General features: G+C 36.0%; 1 protein-coding gene and 1 long non-coding RNA gene across 27 annotated transcripts in view; one reads left to right on the top strand and one right to left on the bottom strand.

The window, feature by feature from the left end:
* DLG2 (discs large MAGUK scaffold protein 2) overlaps positions 1-21,344 on the bottom strand; it is a 2,208,086-nt gene that overhangs the window by 688,126 nt on the left and 1,498,616 nt on the right. The gene's annotated exons all lie outside the window — the stretch shown is intronic.
* LOC113913995 overlaps positions 1-21,344 on the top strand; it is a 51,037-nt gene that overhangs the window by 9,989 nt on the left and 19,704 nt on the right. For both annotated transcript variants that reach the window (XR_003517339.2, XR_003517340.2), the window contains exons 2-3: positions 3,943-4,032; positions 4,672-4,748. This is a non-coding gene — a long non-coding RNA (uncharacterized LOC113913995). The remainder of the gene's footprint in view (positions 1-3,942; positions 4,033-4,671; positions 4,749-21,344) is intronic.

The following is a 21,344-nucleotide window of genomic DNA, read 5'->3' as shown; positions in this document are numbered from 1 at the left end:
ATATGTATAAATTTTGTCATGTATTTCCATACTACTCAATATACATAACCAAGTTTTATGCCGATAAAGTTAAAATTCTATGAGATAGAAAAGCAAAAGGGCGGGGCGCCTGGGTGGCTCAGTCGTCTGCCTTGGGCTCAGGTCCTGGTCCCAGGGTCTTGGGATCGAGCCCCACATCGGGCTCCCTGCTCCGCAGGAGGCCTGCTTCTCCCTCTCTCACTCCCCCTGCTTGTGTTTCTTCTCTCCCTGTGTCTCTCTCTCTGTCAAATAAATAAATAAAATCTTAAAAAAAATAGAAAAACGAAAGGGCATTTTGCTATGTAAAACAGTAGTCTTCTAAGTTGCTGAAACAAGGAAAAAAGGGTAGAAATTAGATGAATTGACTAATTAAAAGAAAGCTATAATAATGATATTAATATTAGACAAAGTAGATTTCAGAGGAAGGAATTTTACCAGAGACAGATGATGAGTTGACAATATAAGGATTATCAATGCTTATGCTCCAGATAAAAAGGTTCAAAGTACATGAAGAAGAACTGATTATCAGGAGAAACAGACAAATCCACAAATGTAGGTGAAGATTTCAACATCTCTCTCTCAGTATTTGATAGAATAAGTACACAGATAGTAAGGCTTTAAAGCCCTTGAACAATACTATCAATCAACTTTATCTAATTGGCAATTATGGAACATTCTACCCAGTAACAACAGAACACACAGTCTTTTCAAGGGTACCCAGAATGTTTACCAAGATAAAGGCACATTCTGGGTCATAAAACAATTCTCAGTAAATGTAAGAAAGGACTGAAGTCATACAAAGTACATTCTCTGTCCACACAGAATGAAAGTGGGAATCAATAACAGAAAAAAAAAGAAATAATCTAAGCCTTCACCCTAGGAAACGAGAAAAAGAAGAGCTTATTATGTCCAAAGTAAGCAGAAGCAAAGAAATAAGAAAAAAATAGAGCAGAAATCAGTAAAATTGAAAAAAAAAGGAAATCAATAGAGAAAATCAATAAGACCAAAAGATAATTCTTTGAAAATATCAATAAAATTGATGTCTCTACCCAGGTAAAATAGGAGGAAGAGAGAGTTGATATAAGTTACTAATATCAGACAGGAAAGATGGGACATCACTATGGATCTCATGGACATTAAAAGGATAATAAAGCAATAGTATGAACAACTCTATGCTCCTATCAAATTTAATAACCTAGATGAAATGGACCATTTCCTTGAGAGGCACAATCAGCTAAAACTCACAAAAGAGGAAAGAGACAATCTGAATACACATATTTCTATTAAATAAATTGAATCATTAATTAATAACCTTCTAAAATAGAAAACACCAGATTCAGATGGGTTTACTAGTGAATTCTACCAAACATTTGAGGAAGAAGTTAAACCAATTCTCTCTAGGATCTCTTCCAAAACTTGGAAGGGGAGAAAACACTTCTTTATTCTACAAGGCCAAAATTACCCTAATACCAAACCAGACAAAGAAATTAGAAAAAAAGAACTATAGGCCAACAGCTCTCATAAATATGGATGTAAAAATACTGAAATATTATTTATATCTTCATCACTGTCCTCTGCATTCATTATAATTATACTATATTTTAATTGTTTATTTGTATTTTCCTATTCCATTGGACTTCAAGCTCTCCAAAGGCAGGAATCATATCTTACTCATCCTCCTATATGACTATCTACCATAGTATCTGGTACATAGTAGATTTTCAATAAATATATTGAACTTTGTCAGACCCAAAACTTCCAGGTTAGGAGAAATCCTAGGGGTCCTCAAAACCAATTTGAGAAGCTCATAAAGTTCTACATATTAAGTAAATGAATATTTGCTGCCTAGGGACACTATTCCTACCTACATCTTCAGAGTTATAGGCTACAAATAAAATAAAAATGATAGAGAATGGATTTCATAAATTCTATTTATGTAATCAATTTGTCAATATCATCAGCTTCAATAAAATAGCAATGTTATGCTAAGCATTGTGGTAAGGCTGGAAAACTATTTTTGAAGCAAAAATAAGCTTAAGTAAGTGAATGGTAGATAAAAGTTACCTGCTAGTAGCATAAATGTAAGTATGAATAGTAATTATTGATAAATATCTTTCGAAAAAGATTAAGTACCACTCTGTTGTTCATTTCAACTTGTTTTTATCCTTGTAATGAGAGTGTGTTAGGTGAGTGCTATGGACATTCATTAACTTCATTTGACACTGATGTTTAAAGATTTTGCTAAAGCTATCCTTGGGGATATATATATATGTGTATACGTATGTGCACATATATACATATACACATATATAAATTATATATGTATATATATTCATATATATATATTCATCTTAAGATGTAAATGTTTTCATCTGAATAAAATGATAAAATGATAGCACTCTTTCTTACTAAAAATTGGTAAGAACACACCTTGAGATATCACTGTGATCATGTGCTTGTTAGAATGGCCAACACCAAAAAGATGAATGATAACAAATGCTGACCTGCATGAGGAAAAAAGGCCCTTATGCACTGTTGGTGGGACTGTAAACTACATCCACTATGAAAAATAGAATGGAGGATCCTCAAAAAATTAAAAATAGAACCACCATATGATCCAGTAATTTCACTTCTGGAAATATATCCAAAGGTAACAAAATCACTGACTGGAGGAGATATCTGCACCCCATGTTCACAGCAGCATGATTTACAATAGCCAAGACATGGAAACAACCTAAGTGTCCACTGATGGATGAATGGATAAAGAAGTTATGGTGTGTGTGTGTGTGTGTGTGTGTGTGTGTGTGTGTGTGTGATGGAACACTATTCAGCCATTTTTTGACAACATGGATGGACTTTAAAGGCTTTATGCTAAGTGAAATAAGTCAGACAAATACTGTTTGATCTCACTTATTTGTGGAACAACAACAAAAATCTACTCACAGATAAAGAAATTAGACTTGGGGTTTCCAGAGGCAGGGATTGAGGAGGGTGAATTGGAGAAAGATGGTCAAAAGGTACAAACTTCCAGTTATAAGACAAGTAAGTACTGGTGATACAATGTTCAACATGCTGACTACAGCTAACACTGCTATGTGATATACAGGGAAGTTAAGAGAATAGATCCCAAGAGCTCTCTTCACAATAAGAAACTTTTTTGGGGTGCCTGGGTGGCTCAGTCATTAAGCGTCTGCCTTCGGCTCAGGTCATGATCCCAGGGTCCTGGGATCGAGCCCCGCATTGGGCTCCCTGCTCAGCGGGAAGCCTGCTTCTCCCTCTCCCACTCCCCCTGCTTGTGTTCCCTCTCTCGCTGTGTCTCTCTCCGTCAAATAAATAAATAAAATCTTTAAAAAAAAGCTTTTTCCCCCTTTTATCCTCTTCTTTTTCCTTTTCTTTTTATATCTATATGAGAAGATGGATGTTAGCTAAATCTATTGTGCTCATCATGTCACAATATATGTAAATCAAACCATCATGCTGTCTGCCTTAATCTTAAACAGTGATGTATGCCAATTATTTCTCAATAAAACTGGTAAAAAAGTAAAAAAAAATGGTAAGAACAGAGTTAGTATATCTTTATTATATTCATTATCTTTATAAAACTTTGCCAGATATCCGGGCTTATGAAAGAAGTCAGATAAAATGCAGTTTCCATTTTCAAAGCATACATTCAGTTTCAAAGGCCACTTGAGGGTGGTTTGTCAATTTTCTTTGAAATCACAGGGCTTATGAAGATTCAGAGGCAGTATACTTGTATGGATCTTATCCCTTGTCAACACAAGGAATGAAAGAAGCCTCCCTCTTGTTTGAGCTATGAATCTGACCAAGGACTATTTCACCCAATTGCTGTTTTGGAATTTGGGCATTTTAAAGCCAAAGGAGAAAATGCATTCTAAACTAACAAGGACCAATTTTTTTTTCTAGGTCTAGCCTTAAGGGAATTTTTCCCTTGTTGTTGCTAAGTATTTCGGGTATTGTCATCAGCAGAAGTTACCCAAATGAGCATTATTCCAGGTAAAAAGAATGGTGACTGCTTTATACCTCTTGTCTGTTAGAGTCAATGAAGAGCATCTCTTTAGAGGGTTCATGGTAAAGGCCTTCAAACTACTTAAACTATGACTTGATAGAATAATAATATTCCCCTCATAATATATATGACTGCTTTAAACACAGGATTAAAAAACAGAAAGTATTCAACATAAGGTAAATTGCCTTGGCAACGTGGCATGTGTTCTTTAGAATAAATCTTTAGAAAGACTCTGAAATGTAACCACTACTGCCTAAAATCTTTGCAGAATGCCCACAGCGTTCAGCTTTCCCAATATCAAATAGGATACAATTACTGTTGCTGGTTTCCAGTCAACATTCAAAGTCATTTTAAATGCAGATACCTATAAACTTGCCAGTATCCAAATATGCAAGCGGTCTTGTGAAAACATTTTTGACCAAGGATTCAGTTACTAGAGCTGGAAAAACGTTTTGGGATCTTGAGGGAGCCACTTACACATAAAGCAGTTACATGCTTTATGTATATATGTTTATATGATGGTGTATACAGGGAAAACCATTTGAATTATAAATATGTTTGTCCACTTAAAATCTGAATTTTAGAAAACTGACAATTTAGAATTATTTTTAACCCTTCAATTACAGATATATTTTAAGATATAAATCACCAGACTTCATAATAGTATCTCAAGACGTTCTCTTATACATTATCTTACTATGAGGTAAGTAATGGTTTTATCCCTGTTTTAAATATGCAAAAACTGCAGCGTGCACCTGGGTGGCTCAGTTGGTAAAGTGTCTGCCTTCAGCTCAAGGTCATGATCCTGGGGTCCTGGGATTGAGCCCTGACTTGAGACCTGCTGTGGGCTCCCTGCTCAGCAGGGAGTCTGCTTCTCTCTCTCCCTCTGCCCCTACTCATGCTCTCTTTTGTTCTCTCTGTTTCTCTCTCTCTCTCAAATAAATAAATAAAATATTTAAAAAATATGAAGAAACTGAAGCTTAGAGAGATTAATTGCCTTGTCCAAGTTTAGCTAACAAGTTACTGAGTTGAGATTAGCACTCATATTTTTTGACTCTTGGTTCAGGGCTCCTCTTGTGAACCTGGGAACTTCAAGGAATTTTCACAAGCTTTGCAAGAAAGTATTTTCCCACTGAGCTAATATTGGAATAAAAAATTCAAACAAGAATCATTCCTTATAAAAACTGTCTTCAAAATTGCAACCCCAAAGCCACAGCTCTCTCAAAATACTCCCTTCTGCTCCTCCTACTTTCCAGCAGAAAAGTGTTGGCAAAAAGTCGTTTTTTTTTTTTTTTTTTTTTTTTTTTTGCCAAAAAACACTCTTAAAAGAGGAGCCCACTAAGCCAAAGAGTAGTGGTTATTGGGGGGGGGGAGGCAGTCTGTAAAAAAGCCTTCTGTATGCCTGCAATAATCATCCATAGTGCCTTTCTTGAAAGATTTTTGAAGTGTCACTGAATTATCTGCTTCACTAGGTTCAAAGTTGAACCAAGGAGTTGTAAGGTGTGCAATGAAGCCTATTAACTAATACAATTTATCCATTCATTTATTCATATATGTCTTGGGTGCCTAACACGTTCTAGAATTGTGCAATACTATAGGTTCGAAGAGGGTCAATGCTAATGTTAGGACCAGTGAATAGTCAATGCTAACGTAAGTTCTAAGAATCTTGGAGACAAGTGTGAAAACAGGCAGCAGAGTAAGGTGTCATGACAAAGGTGAAAAGATAGTGCTGTGGGAGTACATAGAAGACACACGTAGCTCTGACTGGAGGAGGTATCCAGGAAAACATTTTGCAGCTGTAGTAATGCTTAAATAGCCTTGAAGGATGAACAGGCAATAAAATAATGAATAAAGGAGAGGGAAGGATACTCTAGAGGTCTAGATAAGTGGCTCAACATACATAAAGATAAAGACACAAAGAGAAAGCATCCCCAGATGACAAGGAGTTTACCATGATTAGAAAATGTCACAAAGTTTAAATTTGTAGTTTCTAAATGATATCTGATTTATATACCCTACTGTTACGCAGTTGGATTTGAAACCAAAAGCCAACTCACATCATGCGTGTAAGGCATGTAATTTTGCTGAAATAATTCAGGTTGTAAATTTTTAGACATTGTCCTCTAATGTTGCTAGAACCTGAAAGTTCTTTCAGAAAAGAAAATTGGCTAGTATATTTAAATGGAATAGCAATTGCCTGGGTTTCTTTTAGAGGCCCACAAGGGATTCCCTATTGGGAGATTTGCCATGATCTGCAACATTCTGGGACTAAAAGGAAGGGACAGTTAAGTGGCCTTTCTTCCCACTCAGACATTTCTTCAAAATGGCTTCCTTCCTCTTCCCTCAATTGCTTGTAAGTTGGTAAATTTCTTGTAAAATTTCAGACAAGTAGGAAATAGCTGTATACTACAAAAAATAGTTGGAGACACTGGTTTATTAAGAGAGAAATAGAAAAATCAATGGACAATTAGTACTGTGTTACTAGGATAATGTTCATTAAATATGTACTGAGTAGTCTTTGACATAATTTTAAGGGAAGGACAAAAAAAACCCAGACAAAAAAAAAAAGGATAAAAAAATTAAAAGTTTGTTCATTTAACCTGCAGTCTAGTTTGTGGTATAGGAATCAGAAGATCCAGAGTATTGAATCCTGACCTTATTACCATCCAGATGTGTGATCCAAAGAAAGTCCAATCTTCTATTTGGTCTCAGTTTCTGAATCTATGATTTTAGTATTTGAGTTATGATAGCTAAGGTTTTGTTTCATTTTTGTTTTTGTTTTTTAATATCTAAAATATTCATAAATATCAGTAATTTCAATTTTAAGACTAAAGGAAAATGATTGTTCATGTGAGCTCGGCAAGATAGGACTCCACACAAAATTATTCAAGTAGGCTATTTTAGTCTTTCCTTTCTGGTCCCTCTGTATCTGATTTTAGCTGGAAATCAAAGAGAGAAAAATAATTTGGATATGTTTGGCTCATAAAAGGAAAGATCACCAAATCCTTGGCCAACGTGGGTTATTTCTCTTTCAAGAATTACAGTGTAAACTACAGTAGGACATCCCTTTTCCTAAGGAAATTTGGTCAAACTTCCTCAAAGTTAAAGGGCCATTTAAGTGGGAACTAGAAAACCCAGGTTGTTAACAAACTGTTATAAATATCCAAAGTTAGAACTTCCTGAAATACTTGCTTACGTTAATTATGATGCTTTCTTAAAGAAAAGCCTTAGCTGGAAGAAATAGCTTAGATTAAATAATTCTTGCAGGGATCCTGGAACAGATGCTGATAGTTAATAAATCATAATTGACAAGTGAATACAGTCTGTTACTTGAATCTACAAAGTGAGTAGGGAGAATGGTGGTAGTGGGGAGAAGAGAACTGTGGACATTTAGTTCAGCTTCAAATTCTGGCAACCAACTCAAGAGCAAACTGTAATTTTGCATAGAAACTTCTGTTAAATCTGCCACTGAAAACTTTAAAAAAAGTGCTGAGCATAGAGAAACCCAAGCATGGAGTAACATCTCAGAATTTCCCTGGGCTATTATCAGCTAGCCCCATTTCTATTATTGAAATGGGCCACTCTGATAACACTAGGTGGATTTGAAGATTTAAAAGGACACAAAATGTTAGGTTGGTTCAAAGTGTGCCATTAAGATACTACTGCTGTCCATGGATCCTGGATTTTATGTAAATGGGATCATACAACATGTACTCTTTCTGTCTTCTTTGACTGAGAATGATTATTATTAATGGAATCTAGTAAAAAGAGTTATCCCTGGAAAATAATAAATTAAGACAACATTCCACACCTGAACCATTGACAGGAGCATAAAAAGGGGAACACTTGATACAACCATGGATCTAAACAGTGACTTAAGGAAATTTATTTTAGGAAAATACAACCAGCCCCATCTCCTCCTGTTAGATTGACTTGGAATTCATAGATGTTCAATTAACAAATAAACAGCCCAGAGAAAAGATACTTATACAGGAAGTTAATGGTGGTGATTAAAACTGGGACTTCAGACTGGACCATGAGGGGAAAAATGAGTCAACATGTGAAAAAAGTGCTCAAAACAGTGGCTGACATATAATAAATAATAAGTAAATGTCCAACGTTATTATAGAGTGAACCATCCCTCTTCAAAGCAAAGTGAATATAATTCTGTCTTCTATGGAATATTTGGGGATTTTTTTTTTCTCTTTTGGATTAAACCTATATATTTGATTTTATTAGAATTTCATCTTGGAAAGAAACATATTTTATTCTGGGTTCTATACTTCACAGGGAATAGCATACAGTCACTTTTAGGTCAAATTAGATTAGTCTGACCAGTTTAGTTGAAATTATGATCGGAACTACAATACTACAGATATTTCATTAGAAATATCCTCCTTTGTTCCATTGTGCCCCCATTAGAGAGGAGAAGACAGGAAATTCTAGGTGAGGAGAGCTGTGCAAGGAAGTGCTAAGATGCTGGAATGACTCTCAGAGAGTATGAATGACAATTATGAGACCTATTTGAGATATAAAAGAATGATTCCATTGAGGAATAATGGAATCTAATACTGGGGAAAAGCTGCCAAGTATAATTTCAAAGTTAGTTTGGGAAAACAGAGTTTTATCTTGATGTCAGGAAACTATTGAAGAATTTTAAATAATATAATCAATCAATGTTTCAGGAAGACTGGCTTCTGATATATTTGCCAGTATGATTTATCATAAATTAAAGGGAAAGAGTCATTTCTGTCATTTAAACTTATTTCTGTATATAGAGTGTTTCCCAAATGAACCAGGTTAGAAATAAAAATAACGATCTGCTCAGTCTGTTAAGCATCTGCCTTCGGCTCAGGTCATGATCCTGGGGTACTGGGTTCCAGCCCCACATCACAGCCTGCTTCTCCCTCTCTTCCCTGCTTGTGCTCTTTCTCACTATCTGTCTTTTTCTCTCAAATAAATTAAAAAAAAAAGAAATAAAAATAAAGATCAAGTGAATATCTATTTTTAAATACAAGGATTTGGACTATATGTTGAATAGTTTTATATTAAATGATGACTTAAGGTATGTTAAATATATGGGAGAAATGAAGACTGATTTCCAAATTATCTCTAGGCACACCTGCCTCATTCACTCATTTCCCTCTGAATGGATCCCTAATGACTTATATTATGCTATATTTCAAAAGGAAGGATCCATGATGGGTGAACAGATCTACATATATAATCAAAATATAACAAAGAAGAAATCCCCCATCCATAAAATTACAGTAGTATAGTTAAAACAACGAATTTATTTTGTTATCTTTTTATTTGTTCAGCAGAAAAAGAAATAAGGATGTCCCATTATTTAGTCCAGGACTAAGGCAATGATGCTCATGTCATCCAGGAAAAAGAATCAAACACAAATCATTAAAACGACTCTAAAAATTAAAGAAACTATTACATTGGTAAAAAAAATATACCTTACCTGAGAAATATTTCAAACTATTGGGCTTAAATTTTTTTTTTTTTAAGATTCCATTCATTTATTTGACACAGAGAGAGAGAGCAGGAGCACAAACAGTGGGAGCGACAGGCAGAGGCAGAAGCAGGCTCCCCCACTGAGCAAGGAGCCCGATGATGCGGGGCTCGATCCCAGCACCCTGGGATCATGACCTGAGCTGAAGGCAGCCGCTTAACCAACTGAGTCACCCAGGCACCCTGGGCTTAAAAAGGTTTTCAAAAATTTAGTAAAATAAAGAAGATAGTAGGAAGGGAAAAATGAAGGGAGGAAAATGGAGGGGGGAGATGAACCAGGAGAGACTATGGACTCTGAGAAACAAACTGAGGGTTCTAGAGGGGACGGGATGGGGGATGGGTTAGGCTGGTGATGGGTATTAAAGAGGGCACGTATTGAATGGAGCACTGGGTGTTATACGCAAACAATGAATCATGGAACACCACAAAAACTAATGATATAATGTATGGTGATTAACATAACATAATAAAATTAAATTAAAAAACAAACAAAAAACACCAAGCATAGGTTTCCTTTGGAATATCACACCAAAAATAAATAGTAAGACCTCTCTCAAAAAAAAAAAATTAGTAAAATAAAGAAGATAGTACGGAGGCGCCTGGGTGGCTCAGTCATTAAGCATCTGCCTTTGGCTCAGGTCATGATCCCGGGGTCCTGGGATCAAGCCCTGCATCAGGCTCCCTGCTCCATGGGAAGCCTGCTTCTCCCTCTCCCTCTCTTGCTGTGTCTCTCTCTGTCAAATAAATAAATGAAATCTTAAAAAAAAAAAAGAAGATAGTAGGAAGGGAAAAATAAAGGGGGGAATTGGAGGGGTGACGAACCATGAGAGACTATGGACTCTGAGAAATAAACTGAGGGTTCTAGAGGGGAAGGGGGTGGGAGGATGGGTTAGCCTGGTGATGGGTATTAAAGAGGGCATGTATCGAATGGAGCACTGGGTGTTATAAGCAAACAATGAATCATGAACACTACATCAAAAAAACAAACAAAAAATAGAAAAAAATTAGTAAAATATCCTATATCAAAGGTACGCTAAAATGACCTAAGGGTCGGGGCACCTGGGTGACTCAGGCAGTTAAGCAGCTGCCTTTGGCTCGGGTCGTGATCCCAGGGTCCCGGGAACGAGACCCATGTCGGGCTCCCTGCTCGGCAGAGAGCCTTCTTCTCCCTCTCCCTCTGCCTGTTGCTCTGCCTACTTGTGCTCTCTCTCTCTCTGTCAAATAAATAAATAAAATATTTAAAAAAAATAAAAAATAGGACGCCTGGGTGGCTCAGTTGGTTAAGGAACTGCTTTTGGCTCAGGTCATGATCCTGGAGTCTCAGGATCGAGTCCCACGTCGGGCTCCTTGCTCAGCGAGGAGCCTGCTTCTCCCTCTAGCCCTCCCCCATCTCATGTACTCTCTCTCTCTCTCATTCTCTCTCTCTCAAATAAATAAATCTTTAAAAATAAATAAATAAAAAATAAAATGACCCAAGGGTCAACAACAAAAGCAGGGCACATTATTGACTAAAATAATTTCTAAAGCTAAGTTATGTCCCAAATGCCTACTCAGTTAAATGACAAAAACAACAGCCAATATTTTGTTAGCACCTTCTGTGTGCCAAGCAATTCAGGGCACTTTTCATGGGTCATCCTAGAGGTTCTGAAATTATTTTCACTAACATACGTAATGGCTACAAAATAATTTAATTTGGGGATGTAGAATTTGGAAGTATACTTACACACTGCTTCCCCAACCCCTCCCCAAAGTTAATTGTCTCATACTTCATCTTTAAAAATATACATATTTTCCAAATATGGTACTAATATACTTCTTCAGATGAATCAGCCATGTTTTTCCTTTGGTTTGAGAACCTTACTAGACCATTTCTGTTTACCCATAGGTAAAGATATTCTGACTTGTTAGCTAATTTTAGCTTCACATGTACTCTGTGAAGTAAATATTATTACCCCCATCTTAGAAATGAGGATATGATTAGCCCAAGGTCACACAGCTACTAAATAGTAGAGAATATATATAACACCATTCTTCAGAAACTAAAGCCTTTGATATTCTTTCCACAATGCCATATGCTTTCAGTGCAAAATGCAGGAAGTAACAAAGTTAGAGTCTCCACTTATTGATTTTTTTTTCTATTAGGAATTCTCAGAAGGAACAATACCTTTAAGAAAATGTATTTAATAAAAGGAAAACAGGTTTTTTTCTTGATTCTATTTTTAAAGAAATTGAAATGTACTGAATGGCTTCTAGCTGACATTTTACTCTAGTTGTGAGAGAACAGAGGAAATGAATAGAATCACAATAGTATTATTTTACATATAATGTAACATCAAAAAATCAGAATAAAATTTGAATGCATTTGTAAATAAATTGCACATATTCTAAAAAACAGACATAAAACTGACAATTATCTACAAGTATTCAAATACATGATATATTAGAATTTGGGGTAAGGTAAAAATATAAAACAATGCTAGCACTATATCACTATTGGAGAAACGAGAATTTAACACAACAAAGGCAGAGGAAAGTCAAGTAGGAAACAGCTGCATGTGGTTTAGAATATGAAAAAAGTACAGACAAATGGTGCTAGATCAACTATATGGCTGTATGGAGAAAAGTGAACACCAATATCTATCTCACATCATATATAAAAATTAATTTGTGATAGATTAAAGACCTATATATTAAAGCTAAAACTATAAAATTCATAGAATAAAACATTTTTTTAAAAATTTAAAAAAGAACTTTGTGACCTGGAGATAGACAAATGTCTTTCAGAAAGTAAAAAGCACTAATCACAAAAGAAATTTGACAGAGAGGACCTCATAAAAGTTTGAACTTCTTTTTATCAAAAGTCACCATTAAGAATATGAAATGCAGGAGGAGGAGCAAGATGGCAGAGGAGTAGGAGACCTAAATTTCGTCTGGTCCCAAGAATTCAGCTAGATAGGTATCAAACCATTCTGAACACCTACAAATTCTACAGGAAATAGAAGAAAAGAATAGCAGCAACTCTATCTCTATAAACAGAAAAGCAACCACTTTCTGGAAGGTTTCTTCTGATTTGTTTAGTGTATATTTTTCTGGGGTCGTTGTTACCCTGTTAGCATTTTGTTCTCTCATTCATCTATTCTCCTCTGGACAAAATGACAAGACAGAAAAACTCACCTCAAAAAAATGAACAAGAGGCAGTACCAACTGTCAGGGACCTGATCAATAAGGACATTAGTAAGATGTCAGGACTAGAGTTCAGAATGATGATTCTAAAGATACTAGCTGGGTTTGAAAAAAGCATGGAAGATATTAAAGAAACCCTTTCTGGAGAAATAAAAGAACGAAAATCTAACCAAGACGAAATCAAAAAGGCTATTAATGAGGTGCAGTCAAAAATGGAGGCTCTAACTGCTAGGATACATGAGGCAGAAGAGAGAATAGGTGATCTAGAAGACCAAATGATGGAGAAAAAAGGAGCTGAGAAAAAAAGAGGTAAACAATTACTGGATCACGGGACAGAATTCTACAGATAAGTGATACCGTAAGATGAAACAATATTAGAATAATTGGGATCCCTAAGAAGAAGAAGAAAGAGAGAGAGAGGCAGAAGGTATATTGGAGCAAATTATAGCAGAGAACTTCCCTAATTTGGGTAAGGAATCAGGCATCAAAATCCAGGAGGCACAGAAGACGCCCCTAAAAATCAATAAAAATAAGTAAACACCCCGACATCTAATAGTAAAACTTATGAGTCTCAGAGACAAAGAGAAAATCCTGAAAGCAGCTTGGGACAAGGGTCTGTAACCTACAATGGCAGAAACATTAGATTGTCAACAGACCTATCCACAGAGACCTGGCAGGCCAGAAAGGACTGGCATGATATATTCAGAACACAAATGAGAAAAATATGCAGCCAAGAATATTATATCCAGCTAGGCTGTCACTGAAAATAGAAGGAGAGATAAAAAGCTTCCAGGACAAACAAAAACTAAAGGAATTTGCAAACACAAAACCAGCCCTCCAAGAAATATTGAAAGGGGTCCTCTAAGCAAAGAGAGAGCCTAAAAGTAACATAGACCAGAAAGGAACAGAGACAATATACAGTAACAGTCACCTTACAGGCAATACAATGGCACTAAATTCATATCTTTCAATAGTTACCCTGAATGTAAATGGGCTAAATGCCCCCATCAAAAGACACAAGCTATCAGATTGGATTTAAAACAAGACCCATCAATATGCTGTCTGCAACAGACTCATTTTAGATGCAAAGACACCTCCAGATTGAAAGTGAGGGGGTAGAAAACCATTTACCATGCTAATGGACATCAAAAGAAAGCTGGAGTGGCAATCCTTATATCAGACAAATTAGATTTTAAACCAAAGACTGTAAGAAGAGATGAGGAGGAACACTATATCATACAAAAAAGTCTATCCAACAAGAAGATCTAACAATTATATATATCTAGGCCCCTAACATTGGAGCAGCCAATTATATAAGCCAATTAATAACAAAAGCAAAGAAATACATCGACAACAACACAATAATAGTAGGGGACTTTAACACCCACCTCACTGAAATAGAAAACCTGAACAGACCCATAACCAGTAAGGAAATTGAAGCAGTAATCAAAAATCTCCCAAAAAACAAGAGCCCAGGATGAGAAGGCTTCCCAGGGGAATTCTATCAAACATTTAAAGATGAATTAATACCTACTCTTCTGAAACTGTTCCAAAAAATAGAAATGGAAGGAAAACTTCCACACTCATTTTATGAGGCTACCATTAGCTTGGTCCCAAAATCAGACAAAGACCCCATCAAAAAGGAGAATTACAGACCAATATCCCTGATGAACACGGATGCAAAATTCTCACCAAAATACTAGCCAACAGGAATCCAATAGTACATTAAAAGGATTATTCACCATGACCATGTGGGATTTATTCCTGGACTGCAAGGTTGGTTCAACATCCACAAATCAATCAATGTGATACAATACATTAATAGAAGAAAGAACAAGAACCATACGATCCTCTCAATAGATGCAGAAAAAGCATTTGACAAAGTACAGCATCCTTTCTTGATTAAAACTCTTCAGAGTGTAGGGATAGAGGGTACATACCTAAATATCATAAAAACCATCTATGAAAAACTCACAGCGAATATCATTCTCAATGGGGAAAAACAGAGCGCTTTCCCCCTAAGGTCAGGAACATGGCAGCAATGTCCACTATCACCACTGCTATTTAACATAGTACTAGAATTCCTAGCCACAGGAATCAGACAACAAAAAGAAATAAAAGGCACCTGAATCAGCAAAGAAGAAGTCAAACTCTCAATCTTTGCAGATGATATGATACTTTATGTGGAAAACCCAAAAGACTCCACCCCAAAACTGCTAGAACTCATCCAGGAATTCAGTAAAGTGGGAGGATATAAAATCAATGCACAGAAATCAGTGGCATTCCTATACACCAACAACAAGACAGAAGAGAGACAAATCAAGGAGTCTATCCCATTTACAATTGCACCCAAAACCATAAGATACCTAGGAATAAATCTAACCAAAGAGGCAAATAATTTGTACTCAGAAAACTATAAAATACTCATGAAAGAAATTGAGGAAGACACAAAGAAATGGGAAAATGTTCCATGCTCATGGATTGGAAGAACAAATATTGTGAAGATGTCAGAGCTACCTAGAGCAATCTACACATTTAATGCAATCCCTATCAAAATACCATCCACCTTTTTCAAAGAAATGAAACCAATAATCCTTAAATTCGTATGGAACTAGAAAAGACTCTGAATAGCCAGAGGAATGTTGAAAAAGAAAAGCAAAGCTGGCAGCATCACAATTCCGGACTTCCAGCTCTATTACAAAGCTGTCATCATCAAGACAGTATGGTACTGGCACAAAAACAGACACATAGATCAATGGAACAGAATAGAGAGGCCAGAAGTGGACCCTCAACTCTACGGTCAACTAATCTTCAACTAGTAGGAAAGACTGTCCAGTGGAAAAAAGACAGTCTTTTCAACAAATGATGTTGGGAAAATTGGACAATCACATGCAGAAGAATGAAACTGGACCATTTCCTTACACCACACACAAAAATAGACTAAAAATGGATGAAAGACCTAAATGTGAGACAGGAATCCATCAAAATCCTAGAGGAGAACATAGGCAGCAACATCTTCGACCTCAGCCACAGCAACTTCTTCCTAGAAACATCGCCAAAGGCAAGGGAAGCAAGGGCAAAATGAACTATTGGGACTTCATCAAGATAAAAAGCTTTTTCACAGCAAAGGAAACAGTCATCAAAACCAAAAGACGACCGACAGAATGGGAGAAGATATTTGCAAATGACATATCAGATAAAGGGCTAGTATCCAAAATCTATAAAGAACTTCTCAAATTCAACACCCAAAGAACAAATGATCCAATCAAGAAATGGGCAGAAGACATGAACATTTTTTCCAAAGAAGACATCCAAATGGCCAACAGACACATAAAAAAGTGCTCAACATTGTTTGGCATCAGGGAAATCCAAACCAAAACCTCAATGAGATACCACCTCATACCAGTCAGCATGGCTAAAATTAACAAGTCAGGAAACGACAGATGTTTGCGAGGATGCAGAGAAAGGGGAACCCTCCTACACTGTTGGTGGGAATGCAAGCTGGTGCAGCCACTCTGGAAAACAGTATGGAGGTTCCTCAAAAAGTTGAAAATAGAGCTACTGTATGACCCAGCAATTGCACTACTGGGTATTTATCACAAATATACAAATGTAGTGATCCAAAGGGGTATGTGCACCCCGATGTTTATAGCAGCAATGTCCACAATAGCCAAACTGTGGACAGAGCCAAGATGTCCATTGACAGATGAACGGATAAAGGAGAAGTGGTATATATATATATATATACATATATATATATATACACACACACACACACAATGGAATATTATGCAGCCATCAAAAAGAATGAAATCTTGCCATTTGCAAAGACGTGGATGGAATTGGAGGGTGTTATGCTGAGCAAAATAAGTCAATCAGAGAAAGACTTGTATCATATGACCTCACTGATATGAGGAATTCTTAATCTCAGGTAACAAACTGAGGGTTGCTGGAGTGGGGGGAGGTGGGAGGGATGGGGCAGCTGGGTGATAGACAGTGGGGAGTGTATGGTGAATGCTGTGAATTGTGTAAGACTGATGAATCACAGACTTGTACCTCTGAAACAAATAATACATTATATGTTAAAAAAAAAAGAAGAAGATAGTAGGAAGGGAAAATGAAGGGGGGGAAATTGGAGGGGGAGACGAACCATGAGAGATTATGGACTCTGAGAAACAAACTGAGGGTTCTAGAGGGGAGGGGGGGTGGGGAGATGTCTTAGCCTGGTGATGGGTATTAAAGAGGGCACTTACTGAATCGAGCACTGGGTGTTATACGCAAACAATGAATCATGGAAACTACATCAAAAACTAATGATGTAATATATGGTGATTAACATAGCATAATAAAATAAAATTTAAAAAATTTAAAAAGATACTGTAAAAAAAGAATATGAAATGCAGGGGCGCCTGGGTGGCTCAGTCAGTTAAGCATCTTCCCTCAGATCAGGTCATGATCTTGGAGTTCTGAGACCTAGCCCCTTGTTGGGCTCCCTGCCCCATGTGTCAGGTTCCCTGTTCAGTGGAGAGTCTGCTTCTCCCTCTCCCTCTATATCCCCCTCCTTGTGCTCTCTCTCAAACAAATAAATAAAATCTTTAAAAAAAAAAGGAATAGGTAAATGCAAGAAACAGTCTGGAAAAAAACTGTAAAACAAATACCTAAAAATTTGCATCTTGAATATATACATACCCTCACAAATAAAGAAGTAAACAATCCATTTTTTTTTAAATGGGAAAATAGGAGCTGACCTAAGTAACTTTGGAAAATGGTGTTTTGACTGGAAAGTGTACAGTTGAAGATAAAATGATCTGTACACTGTACATAAACATTGCACTCTAACTGGTAAATTTCTTTCTCATATGGATTCAAGTAAAAAATTTCAAAACTATATATATACTGGCATTAAACAAGTAAATTGATGGTAGACAGCAGGTGGTGGGCTTCTCACTGTGAAAGAGGGAAATTATGGTAACAGAAATATAGAATGAGCCCTGTGGAACTGTATGAATCAGAGACACCAAAATGAACTTACATTCATATGTAGATTCAACATACAAATGGATAGATATAAAAATTAATGATAATGTGTCTATACGTGGGTTTATGCACATAGTTCCTATTTCTGTCCCTTGAAAGAGCCTAAAAATACTACTTGAACCAAATGATAAAGGTTAACATCACTAGAAATGTTATTTGGCAATCACATATGTCCTTATATGATGTGATGAGACTACCTGAACTCTGCATTATTCTTTCCAACAATCCGTAACTCCAGTCTAATCATGAAAGAAAAAAAAATCAGACCAAATATAGATTGGGGATATCCTACAGAATACCTGGTCAGTATTCCTCAAGATCATCAAGGTCATGAGAAACAAAGAAAGACAAAGATTATCAGACTGAAGGACCTCTAGTCACAGGACAAATAAATACAATTGGAACCCTGGAATGAATCTTGGAAGAAAAAGTTTACAATCATGGAGAATCTGGTAAAATCCAAATAAAGTCTGGAGTTCAGTTAATAGTAATGTACCAATGTTAGTTTCTCCATGTTGACAAATAAACCATGGTGATGTAAGATGTTATCAATGGGAAAAACTGGCTAAGAGGTACATGGGAACGGTCTGTATTATCTTTTAAACCTCCCTGTAAATCTAAAATTATTCCAAAATAAAAAGTCTATTTAAAAATATGGGCAAAGATTTGGACTGACATTTTACAACATAGGATATATGAATAAGCATTACATACAAGAAGAGATGTTCAAAATTGTTAGTCACAAGGGAAATGCAAATCAAAACCACAATGAGATGCCACTATACACTTACTGGAATGGCTAAAATTAAAATGACTAACAATATAAAATATTGGAGATAATGTGGAGCAACTTGCTCTTTCATCCATTGCTAGTTTAAAATGGAACAACCAATAGAGAAAACAGTTTGGCAGGTCCTTATTAAACATTGGCAGTTTCTCATTAGAGTTCAACATGCACCTACCTAACGATCCAGAAATTCTACTTTCAGGTATGCCTACACAACGATTAATACAAAATCTTCCACTTTATTTTTTTATTTTTATTTTTTTAAAGATTTTATTTATTATTTATTTGACAGAGAGAGACACAATGAGAGAGGGAACACAAGCAGGGTGAGTGGGAGAGGGAGAAGGAGGCTCCCTGTTGAGCAGGAACACAAACAAGCACATAACTGTATGATTCTACTTGTGTGAACCTAAGGACAGGCAAAATCATTTATGGAGAGAGAAATCAGAATACCGCTTGCTTCTGGGAGGGCATGGACTGAAAAGGACACAAGGGTATCTTCTAGGGTAATGGCAATACTCTATATCTTGATCTGGAGTACTTTTGTCAAAACTCAGCAAACACTGCACTTTGGGATCTATACACTTTGCTATATAATAATTACACCTCAATTTTAAAATGTAGGTAAGGAATAGAAAGGCTGACTCAACTCTTAAATCAGGTTGGTAAAGTATACCTTCGGATAAAACAAGAACATCTATAGATACAGAATTAGCTTACTGGAAAGTATGTGTGTTGACTCTCCCTGGAGAACAAACTAAAAAAGATGCATACAGTCTTCTCAGAATCTCCTTTTTTTGTAATGAAGTCCTCTCATTCTGTTTCTGTATTCCTCTTTTATGGCATTTCCATTATAGAATGGAGGTGGATGCAAGGGACAATCTACTTCAGCCTAGGAATTGAATATTATTCTACTTGTAATTCACTCTTCCCCTACCCTAGACTAAGACTGGTGCCATATCTTGCACCAGAGAAGCTTACAAAAAATTATCTTGAATAATTTTTAACGGGTAAAAAAACAAAAAAAAAAGGAGAAGAAGAAAAAAGAAAGCCTATAAATATATAACAAGAGTAGCCTGTCTCCCAAATTTTCCCTCCTATTTTAGGCAAAACAACACACACAAAAATAATAATAATAAAAATAGAAAGCAAAATTTGCAACTAAAAGAAAACAGACCTCATATTGTAATTATGTCTAAAATGATTTTATCTAGTATTACCACCTCTAAGAAACTCAGGCTCTAAGAATTAGATTGAATTCTGTAGAAAATCCCTTCTGTTAAAGAAAAAAAAAGGTTAATTATATTCAGATCTTTGTTTGTTGTAAAGATAAGACATATTTACCAAAATTAAAGTAGATTGCTTCAACATTTCCAAATTTAGCACATATACTATACCTCCACTCTATATAAAGGAAAGAAAATGGATGTGTGTAAATCTTCAAGTGAAAGCTCAAGGGGCTCAATGCATCACACATGAACAGTTAGGACAAGATGCTGGTTTCATTATGACCCATCTACACTAAACACTATTTACTTAATGCAGGCTGTTCTGTTTTTCTATTACTTTCAAATGAAGTCATCCATCTGTAGAAAATGAGCAAATGGAATATTCATGAGCTAAAAGATAATCTTTATCATCCCTGGAGAGTTTCTTTCTTTGGGTTGTTTATTACCTGCAGAGCTCAACTGTATGAAAATTGATTAAATATCATTTTCCAATTATAGTGATGCCACAACATATTCCTCAAAGCAAACACTAAACATATAATACTTCTTATAATAGAACGTATGCTTTTAGGAGTGGATCCAGATTTTGCAGAATCTAAATCTTACATAATTTCGGAAGTTTTTTTTTAAGAAAAATGTCACAAAATTACAAAAAAAGAATTGCTAAAATCCCTCCTACAGTCTGTTCAAATGAATAACCTGGAAGCTTCATTAACTTAAAGGTAAATCGACCTTTGCAAGCTTTTTTTTTTAGGAGGTAGTGGCAATAGATCAAAGGATTTGTCTACATAAGACCTATTTAGGAACTATTGAATGAGCATTTGGAATTTCTTAAACTGACTTGAAAATAAGTGGTTAGTGACTCATTTCTACCTGGTCATTTCACTAAATTCAACTACTGTACATGTTTTCACTTTTTTTTTTGGGGGGGTGTCAGGGAGAGGTGGATAGCTCCCATCTGAAAGTTGCTGTCAGGTTGTGAGCCATATTGTTAGTATTCTTTACTTGTAGGAAGAACCGCTCACATTGTTTACCAATTCCTTAGGGCTTGTTCCAGCAAACATAAATTCCTCAAAATGAAAGAACTTTTAATCCCAGTCTTAGGTTAAAGGAAGTCTTCCATTTCTACCCCCATGCCCTTGCCACACTAAAAGAAGAATTAATCACTCCCTGTCTTTTTATAGCCTTTATAGTCATCTTGATCACATTACTTTCCTCATTTTCATTAGTTATCTGTGTATGAACCTGACATTATAGAATGGGAGCTCCTTAAGAGCAAGGAAATGTCTTATCTTTGAACTCAAGAGGTCTAGCTCATCTTGGGGGCTTAATCAATATTCACTGATAGAATGGATGAATGAATAAATAAATAAGTGCTTTAGAGGTGAGCTACTCAAAGCATGGCCCAAAGGATGAATCAATACCATCAGTGTCATCAGAAAGCTTATTAAAAATGCTTATTTCTAGTACTGGGACCCAAACCTACTGAATCAGAATGTGCATTTTAACAAGATCCTTAGGTGATTCCTGTGCCCATTAAAGT

Source organism: Zalophus californianus, chromosome 11 (assembly GCF_009762305.2).
Source record: "Zalophus californianus isolate mZalCal1 chromosome 11, mZalCal1.pri.v2, whole genome shotgun sequence".
NCBI lineage: Eukaryota > Metazoa > Chordata > Mammalia > Carnivora > Otariidae > Zalophus > Zalophus californianus.
Note: the sequence above shows the minus strand (reverse complement) of the source record. Positions and strands in the feature narration are given on the sequence as shown.